Below are 17,619 nucleotides of genomic sequence, written 5' to 3' on the forward strand. Positions count from 1 at the left end.
CTCTAACGTCGCTCTCTAACAAAATCATACGATAAATTTGAGTCACTGATAGAAAAATTAAATATATAATTGGCAATTTAAGTTCTAAACATTTTACAACTTTAAATAAGGATGGATATATGAAATTGTGCCACATCTATATCCCCTAAACCTAGTTGGAGTAGCGCACCACTAAACCTTCTCGTCAAGAGAAAAGAGCGCATAAGATAAAAGACTAAAAATAAAATGAATCCTAGTGTAATAGTGTATTAAGGCTATTCTTGATTGGAATTATTTTTAAAATCGGATCATATTAGCAAAGATTAATATTGTTAATTCATGAATCAAAAATCAGATTTGCTAATGAAAATGGGATGCAGTTGATGTTTTATTAAAAGAAAATACATGTTGAAGTTTGTACGTAACTAAGTCAGTTCGGAGCCAAAGCTAGGAAGTCGCTCTTAACCGTATTCAGATGTTCCATCAATGCGAAGGTAATCTGATGAGAGCCAGGAAGTAAATTGTAGAACTCGTTAATGACTGCTCGCAAGCCTCTCGAGTTTGGGCTAATTCGTTTTGCTTTGACAAGCGCCACACAGCGCACTGACAAAAGAGCGTTTTTTGCTTTTAAAATATTCTCTAATCTATATACATAATAAAATTGGAATGTCTGTTTGCAATATTAAAATAGCCCCTTTTTACTCAATGCTTATGTATTTGGTACCGTCGCTACTTCTGATTTTCCATACCACAAGTGCTTTAGCTACTTACATTGGGTTCAGAGTAATGTATGTGATGTTGTCTGATATTTATATTTATTTATTTATACACGGTACATATACCAAAATAACATTTTTTACAATTTTTGTATGTCTGTGTGTTCGTCTGTTTATTTCGGCTAATCTCTGGAACGGCTGTACTCATTTTGACGGGACTTTCACGGGCAGATAACTGATATAATAGGGAGTAACTTAGGCTATAATATTTTTTTTTTTGTTAAATTCAAACGCGTACAAGGTCGCGAGCACAGCTGGTTTTATTTATATAAGTCACGAACATAAATTACATAATTATACGACACATGATAACATTAAACTCTTATTTATATATTTAGGAGATTCCTACATCTATCCGCAACTGGCTAGAACAAATAAAAAAAAACAAAAGCGCGCGAAACTGAATTAAACCGCCATTAATTTTTGTTTTTGGGCGCGGACTGTAAGGTCGATATTGTTACGACTTGTTATTTGTTAAAAATGTTCATTGTGTTATATTTTGGACTGGTAAGCTTATGATTTGGTTATTTATTTATGCTAAGATTAATTCGAAGTTAGTACTGTTTTTGGTTTGTGAATAAATTGTTTAAGGTAATTTATATTCTTGTCTTTTTTTTAAATCTATTTCTCTACTGTATGCTAAGTATATAGTAGCCTGTAAATTTCCCACTGTTGGGCTAAGGCCTCCTCTCCCATTATGGATAGAGTTATAACATATTTCACCACGCTGTTCCAATGCGAGTTCGTGGAATGCGTGGCAGAATTTCGTTGAAATAAGACACATGCAGGTTTCCTCACGATGTTTTCCTTCACCGCCGAGCACGAGATGAATTATAAACACAAATTAAGCACATGAATATTCATTGGGGCTTGCTTGGGTTTGAACCCGCAATCATTGGATTCAATCATGCACGCTTTTTAATCACTGGGCCAAATCGGCATAGTTATATATATATGTTTGTAAATTTTGGCGTTATAATTTTAATCAAATGTTTTTAAAAGGAATGAAAAGGTATTGGTTTTTCGTGTGCCTGGCGTCGCGCTACCTTTTTCAGGAGCCCACCCCAAAGGGTAATGGATGGAGGCGCTTTATTCAATATAATATGCAAGTACTTGTGATACACACGTGCGGGGAGACCGCGAGCCGAGTTCAAAGGTTTAAATTAATTAAAGTTGATAATAGGATTACTCCGACTGCTCTCAAACACGATGATATCAGAGGACAGCCTCTGGCTCTCATTTACTGATTTAAGATTTAAATCTAATTTACAATAAAATGTTTTCAAGGTAATTCGGCGTATTTTAGTTGACATCCTCGAGGTGTATTTGTTGGAAGTCGAGAGCTTAACCGAGTCGAGATGGCCCAGTGGTTAGAACGCGTGCATCTTAACCGATGATTGCGGGTTAAAACCCAGGCAAGCACCGCTGTTTCATGTGCTTAATTTGTCTTTATAATTCATCTCGTGCTCAGCGGTGAAGGAAAATATCGTGAGGAAACCTGCATGTGACAAATTTCATAAATTCTGCCACATGTGCATTCCACCAACCCGCATTGGAACACCTTCTCCTCGAACGGAGAGGAGGTCTTTAGCCCAGCAGTGGGAATTTACAGGCTGTTGTTGTTGTTGTTGTTGTTGAGTGCTTAACCGAAGATAACGGGTTCAAACTCAGCCATTGAATTTTCATTTAATTATTTTTTGTTTATAATTGATCACGTAAAGGAAACGTATGGTCGAATGAAAATATATGATATGCACGGAAGAAGGTGTTAGCCCAACAGTGGGACATTTGACGTTATGGACAAGCAGCTGAAGGCTGCATCATTGTCACTATACCAATTACTATTCTCTTATCTCTTATTTTTGTATACTCTGTAATTATTGTATGCTTTTATTATTTTGTTCAATGCTGTTTATATTACTTAATAGTATTCTAGCTTAAATTATCAAACTGCTTTGAGAGTACATTCACAACTATTTCGCTGCGAACAAGCCATTACGAGTTTGTTACGTAGAAATATTTACATTTAAATAGAAGAGATAGACTAATTGAGAGAGCGTGTAGTCGTTTCAGTTTTGGAAAGTGCAGATCTCGAAGTTCTACCTTTAAATGCTATTTAATGAATAAATTATTGTCCAAAAAAGGTTAAAGTACTGCAATTAGGGTTGTAAAGAAGAACTTAAAACTGAAGCTAAGATATTATGTCCTTCGTGCCTGTAGTTACACTGGCTCACTCAACCTTCAAACCAGCCCGCGATTATATTAAGTTTTGGTGCTTGGCGGTAGAATATCTAATGAGTGGGTGGCATTTTCTCAGATAAGCTGGCATAGACTATCAAGAACTACCATAAAAGTTTACTAATTCTAGCAACAGCAATTCGATTTGTAATTGCAAAAAGGCCTTAAATCTCTTGACAGCAGTACAGGTATGTAAGTTATAAGGCTTATTTAGTTATGGTAACGCAATGTTGTTTATTTTTTACACTATTAATCGTTTGATTAGTGTTGATACAAAGAGAGTCTCTAGGTATTTCAAACTGTTCAAAATTACAAATAAAGTATTTATACACTTTCCTTTCTGAATTCCTTCTGATTCACGCATATAGTAGCTGATCATGTCTTTCATTTATATTGATGTCTTTGATCATTAAAATATTCAATCAAACTATTTTTGATACAGTCTTAATATTTTTAGAGTTCGATTTCAGAAATTTAATAATATAGAATGTTTTATGCTAAAAATAATTTGTAACATAAAGATGTGTGGAACTCTATTCATTTGCGAGACACATCCCGAACACTTTTAGGTATATCCTGTAGTTCGGCGGTAACTTCTAATAGTAGCCGGCTACAGGCTTGATTCACACTAGCAGCAAACCGGCTGTGACGCAGGTGCTCCCATAAGTTTCTATTCGGAACATTTGTTTTGCCGCACTGTAATATACGAACGCCATTCGCGTTAACGTGCTTTGGTCTAGTCTCATTATCTTATAAAGGTTTTTTAATATGTTGTAAAGAATTTCCATGGGCTTCTGTTTAGAAATAAAATACTTGTAGTGTATTTCAATACGGTTCTTTTTGTTGCCAACTTAAATAAACTATATTTTGATTTATATTCAGATAGATTTATACACATATACACCAAAATGTAGTTTAAGTTTTTTCTTAAATATTTCTTCCACTGTAGACGCCACGATCAACAAATTGTGTACTGGGTTATCTAATTATGATTTCGATTCCCATAAGCTCATAAGTTTCAGCGTCCAATCCATTGTCATCAACGCGCGTATTCGCGTCGTATACACTCGTGAAGGTCGCTACGCGCCAATGTTACGAGTTTCTCGAGTTAACGCCGCTACTTGTTAGCGTTGGACTCGTTTCTGTTCACCCCCGCCCCGCCTACTATCCCCAACCCCCCGTATTCCACACACTCGCTGCCGCAAACTGTTGCCAAATCAAATTATAAAAAACGAATTACTTTACTGAGATTTAGATGTTTGTTTTCATTATTTATGACCTAATAATGGCCATATTTGTGTTCGGTAGAAACATAAACAACACGTATTATCAGCGCGGGTTGGGGCAATGGAAATATGTGTTTCGATAATTATGTTTTCCGTGAGTTTCTTTAGCTGGATTAACAAGAGTTTGGCTTAGATTGTCAAGGCGCTCTGGTCTTTCGAAATATATTCTCTAAAGGATTTCATTTCGCTAGAGTATTACACATTTACAGAGACGTTATTACTATTTGTGAATAACCCGTAAGGACGTGGGCACATTAAACGATGCCAAGAAATTCAAAATTTAGTTAATGTTTGTTGATTGTTTTCTCTGTTTGTCGGCGGCGAAATAAGATCTTAGGTATTGGTTGATGCCTAATTATGCTATTGTCTAAGAACAGCAGTTACTACGTAAAATGAGGCCTATTCGCCTCCGATAACTTGGTGGTAGGGCTTTATGCAAGTCCGTCTGGGTAGGTACCACCCACTCATCAGTTATTCTACCGCCAAATAACAGTAATCAGTATTGTTGTGTTCCGGTTTGAAGGGTGAGTGAGCCAGTGTAACTACAGGCCCAAGGGACATAACATCTTAGTTCCCAAGGTTGGTGGCACATTGACGATGTGAGGAATAGTTAATATTTTTTACAGCGTTATTGTCTATGGGTGATGGTGACCACTTTCCATCAGGTGGCCCATATGCTCGTCCGCCAACCTATACCTTAAAAAAAATCCGATCCTAGAATAAAATAATTAAAAACTGGACCGATACGAACAGCGTGCTTGAATATTGTAGGTGCTTTGACTTTAACAGCGGTTTCAATAAAATAAATTGAAAATAGGGTTATGTTAATAGCCGTTTCCATATTCCAGAATTTTAATGAGATCACTTGACACGAATCAGCATCACAACGCGACGGGCGACCGTTACTCGCGGTGACGCCAAATTAATCCGATTATGTTATTTGTGACCAGAGCCCATCAGCTGGCTTCGTGACATATCAACAAACGATTTATTAATTTACGAAAATTGCTCATAATCACGTCAAATGTTGTTATGATATTAAATCACCGATTTTCGACGCAATAAATATCATTCCTAGGGTCAGGAATACGTTTTGTATAATATACGAAATACAAGCATATTACAGCCACATATATTAATCAACTTTCGGTCATTTATCAGGTTCTTAACAATATCAATACATATAATAAAATTGTAAGAGGTCGGTGTCTGTACATTGAAGATAAATATGAAAAACTTTATTAGGGGAACTTCATATGTACAATAGAATGCAAAACAATGATTTTTAGAATTTTTGACTGTTTGTCTGTATGTCTGTTTGTCTGTACGTTTGTTCGCGCTAATCTCAAAAACGGCTTAATCTAATTGAATGCGGTTTTCACTGTTGCCTTGCGGTTAGCTGGAGTTAACATTTAGTCTTTGTTTTGTTTGTTGTTAAATAAAAAAGTTATGTCAATCTAAAGAATCGCATCATCACATCAATCAATGAAACCAAATTAAAAATAAAATGCCACAATATTGTATTTATCCTTACGGTAATAAGTCATATTATATTAAAGTCTGTCTCAACACCTATTAATTAATTTTTGAATTACTCAAATTGGTCATTCCATTTAAAATATATTAAACATAAAGCGCAACGGTTTAAATTTCTTCGTAGTTTCCGTTTAATTTCCCTAGATGGCTCTGTACCGTCTGTCACAGTTTCAAAAACGCGGTGTTACGATTTTTGTGAAAATAATGATCCTCCCAGGTGGTATCATTCCTTCGTGCAGGTTCTATCCCTGATGATGCGTTTATGATAAATATTGGGTCGTTTGGTCAATAAAAAAAACTAATTGTTACATTAACTCCTTGCAGGTTCTATCCCTGATTCGATTCGTATGTGGGGAGTCGTTAGTATAAAACAAAGTCGCTTTCTCTGTCCCTATGTCCTTTTGTAGGTATGCTTAAATCTTTAAACCACGAAACGGATTTTAATGCGGTTTTATTAATAGATAGAATGATTCTATAGGTTTTTTTTGTATATAATACGTAGACAATATGGTAAAGAAGCACTGATAATTTTAGAAGTTTGTAACGTGATTTCGTAAATAAATAAATTCTATTGTATATTTAGTAGCGGTATTGCACCCGTGCGAAGCCGGGGCGCGTCGCTAGTCTCTAATATCTACTCCAGAAAACTTAACATTATATTTTACATTTATATTATTTTTTTCGTCGTGTTCATGTAAGGACAGTTCAAAATTACTTTTGAAAGTCAAACGTATTTTAGATATTCTCAACTTCAGCAACTCAGAATCAATTACCTGCAAACCCAATATCTTCTTATTGACCGATCAAAGGTGACCTCGGATACGCGGAATTCGCAGGCAGTTAAAATAAATCAGTTTCCTTTCAAATCAATCTATTTAATTTCAGACTAAACAATAAAAATAAAGTAAAGTAACAAGCTGGTAATTTCCCACTGCTGGGCTCTTCTTCCATTAATTAGAGGGTTTGGTACATATTCCACCACGCTGTTTTAATGGAGGAAGGTGGAATGCCAAATGGGCAGAATTTCGATGAAATTAGACACATGCAGGTTTCCTCACGATGTTTTCCTTCACCGAGCACGAGATGAATTATAAACACAAATTGAGCATTTATATATAGTGGTGCTAGCCTGGGCTTGAATTCGAAATCATCGGTTAAGATACACGCGTTCTAACCACTCGGCCATCTCAGCTCATAACTGTGACTAAACAATATTTAACTTGAAATATGTGTGTGTATGTGTATGAGATGTTAATTTGACTCTGTATTATTATGCGAATATTAATGAGTGTTTTTAAGGCGCACACGTTATTTTTCCGAGCGAAAACGTCAAGTTGAACCGAAGTTAAATATCATCGTAGCGTAAAGCGGCGTGATTGTCGCTCGCTGTCAGACGCAGACAGCCGCGAAGCGCGATCATTGATTCCGACACGAATTTATTTACATTCCACGGCTCTGAATATCGCCTGCAGGCAGACTGCCTGACGCCTACCTTTCGATATACATATTCAATTACAGGGATATTTCGAAAGTCTAATTTATGAATATGTAATGTACTGAAAAATATGCTTTCGTAGGATAGATGTGATCTGAGATGGGAATACCGAGGTTTCGTAGCCTTAATTCTAATTTTGTAGTTCGTCTTGTACTCAGCGTTGCAACCTGGCCTTTACAGTCTCTTTTATAACCATTATTAAAATATTGATTTCAAAGTAATATCCATTTTTTAGTATATAACTCCTCACGAATCCTCCTCACCTAAACGCCTTATTAATATCGTGTATATTATATATACAAGTACAAGCCGCTATGACTAGCATAAGTCATCGAAGATTTTTGGTTCCAGGATTTCAAAGTTATTTATGAAGTTAATAATTCCTAAAACAAAGGCAAGTGTCTCCATGATTTAGGTTGCTATTGATAATATTAAATAGTAAAAGTACCGATGAAATCTACGCGTTGTAGCGTGCACAGAACGTAGGCAGTCAATCAGCTCGTACCGCTCAGCCGTCGGCCTAATATACTCGTCATTATAATCTTGTGGACAGAATCAGGGTCACTTGCATCGCTGCGTCAGAGCTCGCCGAACCCTGACATATGGGTTGATTATAATTGGATATAACGAAGTAGTGTGTAATGCCAGTTCCAATGGTCTAAGTAGTACAAATAACCAAACTGTATATTAAGATATTCCATGCAATTGAACACTAAATGTATAAATATTGGACAACATCACATACATTACTCTGATCCCAAAGTAAGTAGCTAAAGCACTTGTGTTATCGAAAATCAGAAGTAACGACGGCACCACAAACAACCAGACCCAAGACAACATAGAAAACTAATGTGTTTTTTTCTAGATAGATAGAATTGAACCCGGGGTTCAATTCCCGATCGAGACCGGAGATCGGACCTCGGAGTGGCGTACCCATGAAGACCGGTGTACGCACTACTCGACCACGGAGGACGTCAATTCCATGAGATTTGGCAATGGCTCTGCTATATTTTGCGCTGATACCTTTTCAGTTTTAACTATTTCTATTATAACACAACACTATTCTACTTATTTTAATTCTGTAATTTGATAGCAACTTCCGTTTTTGGGATTCCACAGTCGTGGTTATAGTTTATGATTATGGTTATAGATTATCCAAAACATCGCGCCAATCCATTGCCGATTTTTTTATTTGCCATTTTGTTATCCTTTGGTTGAAATAGTGTTAATAGAAATGAAATTCGTTTTTTTTTATATTTATTTTCCTTTTTTTAACCTGTGGTCCATTGCCACAGAGGAGTTTTCTGATGTCAGTAGTAATTGTTATCTTTTTTTTTTATTTGAGTATGTGTTTATGGTACCTTGCTATGAGGCCACGATTGGGAAGGATATAAATTTATTAATTTAGACGGATGAAACCGAACCAGCTAGTTTATACATATTTTCTGTTTGTACTGTTGGCTTTATATAATTGTATCAGTGCATGAAAGCCTTAATAAAGGCTGTGCCATTATTAAATAAAAGTAAGTATTAGTAAGTAATAGTAAAATATTAGTAAGTAATTATCAATGGTATTAAATTTGAAAATATTCGTGTATCTGCCTATTAATTTATTGTGAGTCTTGTAAATATTTAAGGTCTATATCTTTGAAGGTCGTACCTTCGAAGGGAAAAGGAATCTTTATAAGATTACTTCCTTGTTTATCTGTCTGTCCGATAAGACCCTTTTTCCTAGAAACGAGTAGAAATAAAATGAATACCAAAGCTGTGTAAAAATATAATTTCCAAGTCTATATTCATAGAAATGGGCATTAGGTTGCATTTCTTATGCAAAGGTAAAAAAAATCTATGTATACTTTCCGTTGACCTATAATTACCAATTGTGTAACAAGCAATATCTTGTAGCGCGTGTATAGGGAAAGATCCGAATCCTGAATAAATCTATCAATGGTTGTACAGAACCCTCAGTGTGCGAGCGCGATTCGCACTTTGGCAATTTTTTATGAAAGCGGTTCTTTAATTAAATTAATGTGAGGATAAATTCAAATTTAATCACTATTTCCAAAGTTCGTGGAAACGAAATCGCGGGCCAGCTCGTAAATATAATTTAAAACATTCGAAGGCTTCATTGCCACAAAAATTTGATTCGTTCATATCCATTCGTTCATCGTTCTCGAGTTTCGAATTCCCTCGCAGAGACGGAGTAATTGAATGAACAAATTTTGATAAACGAAGAATCGACGAAACCCTTATCCCGAATATGATTTCTGGAAATATTTTATCTTTTTTTGTTACAGAGATTTCATTTACATATTATTTTTCACGGGTGAATGGAAAAATGAAAAGAAAGAATTATGACTCGTCTGCAAGCTTAATGGCCAGCGGGTCGGGGACGTGAATGTTAACCGTTGATTCTGAGTTCAAACCCGGGAAAGCACCAATGGAATTTTCATTTGCTTGTTGTGTGTATAGTTAATTTCGGCTTAATGTTGAAGGATAAGACGATATATGTGGATGAAAAATCTCAGAATAACCTACCTTACATCGAAGCAGCTTGGTAGACTATGCTCCAACTCTTTGCCCTGTGTGAGATAATATATGTATGTTCTTCTTGGTGGGTCTTCATTTTCATATTTTAGTCAATGATACGAGTATTTATTCAGATGCTAGCTATTCTGGATGGTAAAGCAATCGTTTATATCGAAGACCAATTGCAATCGGATGAATCGTGTGGGATAAACACTCAATACTAATTATTTAATATCAGCTTAAATAAAATATTTAATATCAGCTGAGCAGAGGTGGCCCAGTGGTTAGAATGTCATCTTAACCGATGGTTGCGGGTTCAAACCCAGGCAAGCACCGCTGATTTATGTGCTTAATTTGTCTTTATAATTCATCTCGTCCTCAGTGGTGAAGGAAAACATCGTGAGGTAACCTACATGTGACAAATTTCATAGAAATTCTGCCACATGTGTATTCCACCAACCCGCATTGGAACAGCGTGGTGGAATATGTTCCAAAACTTCTCCTTAAAGGGAGAGGAGGCTTTTAGCCCAGCAGTGGGATTTTACAGGCTGTTGTTGTTTGTTGTTGTAATATCAGCTGCCTCCTACGCTTTTATTTGCCTTAGACGAGACAGGTCCATTTCCCTGGGTTATTCAGCAGTTATGCTCGATCTGGAGACTGGATATATATATATTCTCTAGATCAAGTGTAGGTCGAGGCTAGACCAACAATCATAACGAAATTTATCAATCCCAATAGTATCTTTATGCTGTATCTAAGAGCCCATATGTGCAAAGACTATTAAGATTTTCATTTCGTCTTCCAGCCATTTCTACTTTCTAGTCAAAACGTGAACGTAACTTGAAATCGATGGTCAAAAATAAAACATCGCACATTCGTTTCCCCAAATCTAAATGGTAATGGACCCGTCACGTGTATAAAAGCCGAGATAATATATTCAGTGGTCATTTTTCACGGCGAAACTGTTCAATGGAGTCGCTATCCGTGGCTGATCTTCTTGCCCGCTTCGTTTCTCATCAATTTCACTCCAAATCTATCAATGCTTAACCTGCAATATATATTATGGAATTACTGTATTTTATTTATATCGAAATTTTGAGAACTGTCTTAGGTTTTAGATTAGTAGTATATTATAAGGAGAACTAAAGCTGTGCTAACAGATTCCTAACTAGTTTGGATGAGCAGATCGAGCAAAAAGAGTAGTGAAGGTTCCTTCCTTCCTGCTTCTGAGTTACTCCTTCCGACATACGATGGACACGGCTTTTACAATTATTCAACGTAATACAAAGCAGTTCATCCTTTAATTGTAATGAATGAATAATTTTGTGTAAAGCTGATGAGTCGGCAAACGTAGTGTAGGACGTCCTCAGGCACGGTGGAGTGACGATATACGCAAGGCGGCAGGCAGGAGCTGGATGAGAGTAGCCGGAGAAAGACCACTGTGGCGTGCGCTTGGAGAGGCCTAAATCCAGCAGTGGACAAAAACGTGATGATGATGATGATGATGAGTCTCTATTTTTTACCTCATAGCGCAGGAGTTATTATAGTGCGCATACCCATTTGCAGAATGCAAATCCCCCTGTTTCCCTACTTTCATGATAGAGAAGAGATATCAGGAGGACAACGATTGATATATGTTTCAATGCGGAAAAGGGCGCAATGGACGTTGGAGCTGTGCGGACAACAACAGCACTAACCTTTTGAAACGTCGGTCAAATAATAAAAGAGATAGTATCATGGTTATGTAATGTTATAAGTGTGTTTTTTATTTTACATAATTATACTTTTTCAATAAAATGTAGAGAGAGAATCACACAAAATATAAATAAAAATGTGTAATGAAAATATAGATATAATTATTTATAGTTTTATAATGTTTCTAATGTTTTTCGAGTGAAATAAAAATTTGAGGTAGAATAATGTGATCGCAGCGCCATCTACGGGATCCTATCTAAACAATCCAGGGACCCACTTAATAGGATGAGTTCAGAAGTTCGTATAGAAGTTATATTTATTAGAACTTGGAGCAAAAACTTTGTGTCCCTTTGTACGAAAATTACGCAGACTGAGGAGTGTGGGATTTGTCAAAGTTGGTCTATATGGAGTCAGAGGGCAGAATGTAATATACATAAGAAATACAATTGACATAGTTCTTTATATATATACATATTAATTATGAAACATTTGACATACTGTTTTTTCTGATAATGCCTAGTTGTCTAACTTAGTCGCATTTTTGCTATCTTAATATTTAGAATTTATGTTTCTAATATTTTTGTTGTCTTGATCAACTATTATTTTACATATATATAGAGATAAAATGTGTGAATAAAAACTACAATCACATACATTGTTGTATGAAGTAAGTATATGTAGAGTAACGTCAGAAAATAGTATTTGGATATATATTGTTAATTTTACATGTTTGTAGTAACAATAACAAAATACATAGGTTGCCTATCATTATTATTATAAAGTCGTTGGTAAAATACATCATTATATATTCATATTAATAAATGGGTAATACAGGTCAACAATGACACAAATAAAATAAAATAAAATATACATAACTAGAGTCTGGTAAATTATAAAAAAATCATAAAACTTAAAAATGGTTAAAAATATTTCTTAATGATTTAAATTATTAATATATATTTTTTTCTAATAAAAAAATATTATATTATTTGGTTCAAACTTGATTTTTAAATAAACAAAAAAAGTGTGATTCCGGCCAGGATCGAACTGGCGGCCTTCTGCGTGTAAAGCAGATGTGATAACCACTACACCACGGAACCAGTTGATGTCGTTGCTCAATAACAGGTACAACAGCAACTAATGTGAAAGTTACGGAATGCTCTACATTGTAAAAAAATCGAACGCGATTAATATAATTATACAAACCCGACACGTGCTACTGCACGCGCTAATACCAATTCGTAATTACAAGCAAAAAAGTAATTATACATATTACGTCTCTATTTATAGTTATAATTTTTATGAGAAAAATAAAATCTGGCATATAACCTACATTCATTTAGATAAAAACTAAACAAATCTATGCAGAGAGATAAACAGTTGTTTTACTTGTATATGTTCTATAACGGAGTATTTAATCTGCTTATTAATGTGGTACTCATGAAGCCGCGCCCTTCCACATTAAATTTTCAATTTCTGTATTGGTATTTGTTTTATTTATTTTATGGAGTAGGTTGGCGGACGAGCATATGAGCCACCTGATGGTGAGTGGTCACCATCACCCATAGACAATGACGCTGAAAGATATAATAACTATTACTTACATCGTCAATGCGCCACCAACCTTGGGAACTAAGATGCCATGTCGATTGGTATAAGTGACGCTATACTATATTCATACTTACAAGCCGTCTTAGTGTGAGATGACTTATATAAGAATATATGACAAAAAAGATACAATTGGGTGTTAGTTGATCTACGCTGCTGTAATTTTAAGCGGAAGGCGCCGGCCGGAATCAACTGCTCTATGCCGGTATAGAGTCTTTATTTGACGTTACTTCAAATCTTATTTTACCTATACTAATATTATAAAGAGGATAAAAACTACTGGACCGATTTAAAGTATTCTTTCACCATTCGAAAGCTACATTATCCACGAGTAACATTAACTATATATATGTCTAGAAATGATAAGGAGTCCTTACTAAAACCTAAGTAACGTAACCAAGGTGGTAAAAATCTTCCACCCGTGCGAAGCTGGGATGGGCCGCTAGTTTGTTATAAATACAAAGCCAAAAACAAATAATGTACATGAAAATTCAGTAGTACCTGAGATTGAACCCAAATTAGGTTCAAAGTTCACCCAAATTTAGTTTAACCACTGGGCTATCTCGATTCAACAGAATGTAATGATCCGTAGCTAACTACGGCCAGTGAACTGAGACCACTAACGAGAGGTAGTTGTGTAGAATGGGGCCATAGCGTCTCACCCCATGGGTCAACCCTACGAGACATTTTTGTGTTTACCTCGTCTTTCAATACCGTACCGTTATCACATTATAGCTGTTATCATAATATAACATAAAAAGAGTAGGTACCTACTGAGATTCTTACCTCTTCTTTCTGTCCTAATAAACTTTCCGAACCGGTGGTAGTTTTACTGTGTCGAATTGTACAAATGGTGGGCTTAAAACTTGTGTGTATTACACTGACCTTCAAAACGTACGTAGAGGTTTGCTTGGAAAATATTAACTATAATCATTTTATGTAACACATTATATAAATTGTAGGCTGGATACTTACCTCAATGTTGGCAGATCATTGCCCGTTGGTCCAGTGGCTATATGCCCTACGTTAAAACCTAAGTCTGGCCCCAAAATATAATTGGGGATTTCCATCGAAAAATCCTCACTAACAGTCCCGACTGTGGAAATTGGATCTGTGTGTTCTCCAGTGTCTCGGACAGCACGTAAAGCTGTTGGAACCTCGTCTAAAGACTTTTAGGTCGTGTTAAAATTACCGTCCCATCAGTTTATGAGGTTAAGGCAATAGAGAGTATGTCTGTGTTTGCGTACATATTTGTGCTGTGTAATATGTTTTCTGGGTTGACTGATCTCCTTAGAGATTTGCTTTGGTCGAAATCGGTCAACACCAGTTTATCATCTCCATCATCGTGTCGGCAGAACTTTAGTTCATTCTATTAGAATTTTGCTGAAGGAAAGGAAGGGGGTGAACTTTAAAACTGTGTAAGATATCAAGATCACTGATAAACAAAGAAGTAAGACCTCTTTGTTTATCAATGATCAACATAATACCTATTTAAAAAATATATAAATACATTCAAATTCTACGCGAGCAAAATCGTAGGTAACAGCTATATTTTATAGTTAAACGTTTTAAATACAACGTTCTTTTATTCTCATTTCCTCATAAGAAACATTTCCTCGCTGGAAGAAACAACGTCCGGTTTCTTAATTGATTGTTGAGTATTTTGCACCGGAACAGCTCTGTTGCTGTAGCGAATGTTTGTAATATATTATTAGCAAGAAGTATTTACAAAACAAACATACATAAATATGACTAATTAGAAACAGAGATCTGGAACTTTTCAGCGGGAACACACCACGCCAAATTTATTTAATAAGAATGTAATTTGTTTCGTGGCTTTGAGCGTGTAGGTCTTCATAAGGTTGGTGGAACATTGGCGTTATAGGGTGATATTTTTTCCAGTTTCAATGTAAGTTTTGATTTTTGTAAACACATAAATATAAATAACACAAATGAAATCCATTTCAAATGGGCCACATTTTGGGTACGTTCTACACAGTTAATTGACCTAATTATATAATTATATTAAGCTAACGACCAGCCCCTACTTTGGGATGGTGCAATGCCGATTATAAATATATATAGAATGTCTTTGTATACAACGGTTTATTCAGACAGTTCCGGGTCATATATTGTATTGAATACGGATTAATGTTGTGTTGCTTAAAATAACTTTGTAAGTGTGCCGTTATTTCTCGTAAAAAGTAAAGGGTAAATAATGGTTATCGTGGGTTATCCCTTAGAGATAGACAAATAATACCACGGAAGTGTTTGTAGACCTTTTTAAAGTGTAGAATACTGTACTACACTATTTTGATTTATCACGTAGGGTCCAGGCTGCGACGTAATATTAGAAACTTCTATAATGCTCAGTGTTTCTCTACCGTATTATACATATAAATCTAGGTTCCAAGCAAAGGTAGTCATTATGAAATCAGTGTATTATTAAATATTTTCATCTCATAATTTATACACAATATAAATACACCTTACTCTCGGCTTACTCTAGATCTAGGTAGATATTTAATGTGGTGATGTTGAGATTATTTTACGTTTTCGTTGAGTCTGTATAAAAACTCATATATAAATATCGATTTTTGTTCCAGTGATTATGGAATGATATCTGTGCATACCAAATTGGTCATGGTCTCATTTTGAAGAACTATAGCTATAGACGTAAAGAAAATTAAAGAGAGTTATTGATCGCAATTTAATAAATTGTTACGATGTAAGAAAGACTAAATTTTAGAAAGAGCTTGATCAGAGAGAACGGTGAAAAACGTAAACAAAATTGAAGTTAATTATTTCAGAATGAACTCAGATTTTAATAGACGGGATTTCATTGAAATAAGGTTTTATAATTTTGGTTATAAATGTGACTTGCAGTTTACGATGAAATTAAATCAAAGTAAAACCTATTAGTTGATGCAAATACTATATATGCTCTGCAAAACATGGTGGAGTACAAAAATATAACGTCTAAGTCAACATTTTGGACATATTTTCAACGATGCATTTGCAAGTTGAGAATTTCCGTCAGTGTTTAGTACATTTGAACTAAGATTTAATTGATAACAGTTACAGGGATGATACATTAAGAAAGTAATTGTTGATTGGTTGAATTGAATTAATTAGATTATATCTTAGTTATTTCACCGCTGCAAACCTTAAATGAGATGAGATGGCCCAGTGGTTAGAACACGTGCATCTTAACCGATGATTGCGGGTTCAAACCCAGGCAAGCACCACTATATATATGTGCTTAATTTGTCACAGCGTGGTGGAATATGTTCCAAACCCTCTCCTTAATGGAAGAGGAGGCCTTATCACAGCAGTGAGAAATGTACAGGCTGTTACTTTACTTTACTTTACTTTAAACCTTAAATAATTTCACATTTATTTTGTATGCATATATTTGTATATTGTATATTAGAAACTCAATCTTAATAATTCGGCTGATCATATTTGTTACTATTTAGCGGAATTAAATTGTCATTGCACAACTAACCATATCAAGGTGCGTTAGGATTAAAAAAAATCGTCTTATTTCCACAACAGTTTGTATTATTAGGTATACTTAACATAGTACACAAAATTAAGATAACTAGCATACTTGTGTTATAATAGAAAGAAAGAAAGAAAGAACACTTTTATTTGGGACAAGATGACAATTACGTACAAAATAAAAAGTAAAAATAATAATAAAAAAATAACTTAAGTACTAATAACTTATCATTTACACAAAAAAATGAACAATAATAAAAAAATTACGATACAAAAACAAATGTCCGAAATACGTGTCCCAAATAGGTATACCATTCTGCAATTCATAGGTGTGGACACCTAATGCTGGTTATCAATGGTACCCTTTTTTTGATAATAATTGAATAAATAGATTTAATGCGTACAACAACAAAAATACTTCAAATTATTTTCCCACTCAGGTACGAAGTCTGTAAATACGGTATCTTACTAAAAAGTTCACTAATTGAGTCTATGCTTTTTCATAAATAAATTTCAGTAATTGTAAGCTTATTAATACCTATCTCATTCAGTGTCTTAAATTATAATTAATATAAAACCGTAAGGTTCTTATTGAATATCTATTTTAAATTTCCAATTATTGTTTTGAGAAATGCTTAGTTTATTTTAATAAATACTAATTTAAGTCAATAATAAATAATAAATAAATGTATATAGGACAACATCACATACATAACTCTGATCCCAATGTAAGTAGCTAAAGCACTACCACAAGCACCCAGACCCAAGACAACATAGAAAACTAATGAATTTTCTACATCGACTCTGCCGGGAATCGAACCCGGAACCTTGGAGTGGCGTACCCATGAAAACCGGTGTACACTCGACCATAGAGGTCGTCAAATTTATGTCAACGGACGATTATATTGTTAGTTAATAATAGATCACATCGATGTCGAAAAACTTGAAGTACTTGTTGATTTTAATGTATCGT

At 34.9% G+C, this 17,619-nt stretch overlaps 1 non-coding gene across 1 annotated transcript; it reads right to left on the minus strand.

Annotated features, from left to right (window-relative positions):
- Positions 1–12,561: 12,561 nt before the first annotated feature.
- Trnav-uac lies at positions 12,562–12,634 on the minus strand. Its single transcript has one exon. It is a non-coding gene; the product is annotated as a tRNA-Val (tRNA).
- Positions 12,635–17,619: the final 4,985 nt, after the last annotated feature.

Source organism: Vanessa cardui, chromosome 16 (assembly GCF_905220365.1).
Source record: "Vanessa cardui chromosome 16, ilVanCard2.1, whole genome shotgun sequence".
NCBI classification, from domain to species: Eukaryota; Metazoa; Arthropoda; class Insecta; order Lepidoptera; family Nymphalidae; genus Vanessa; species Vanessa cardui.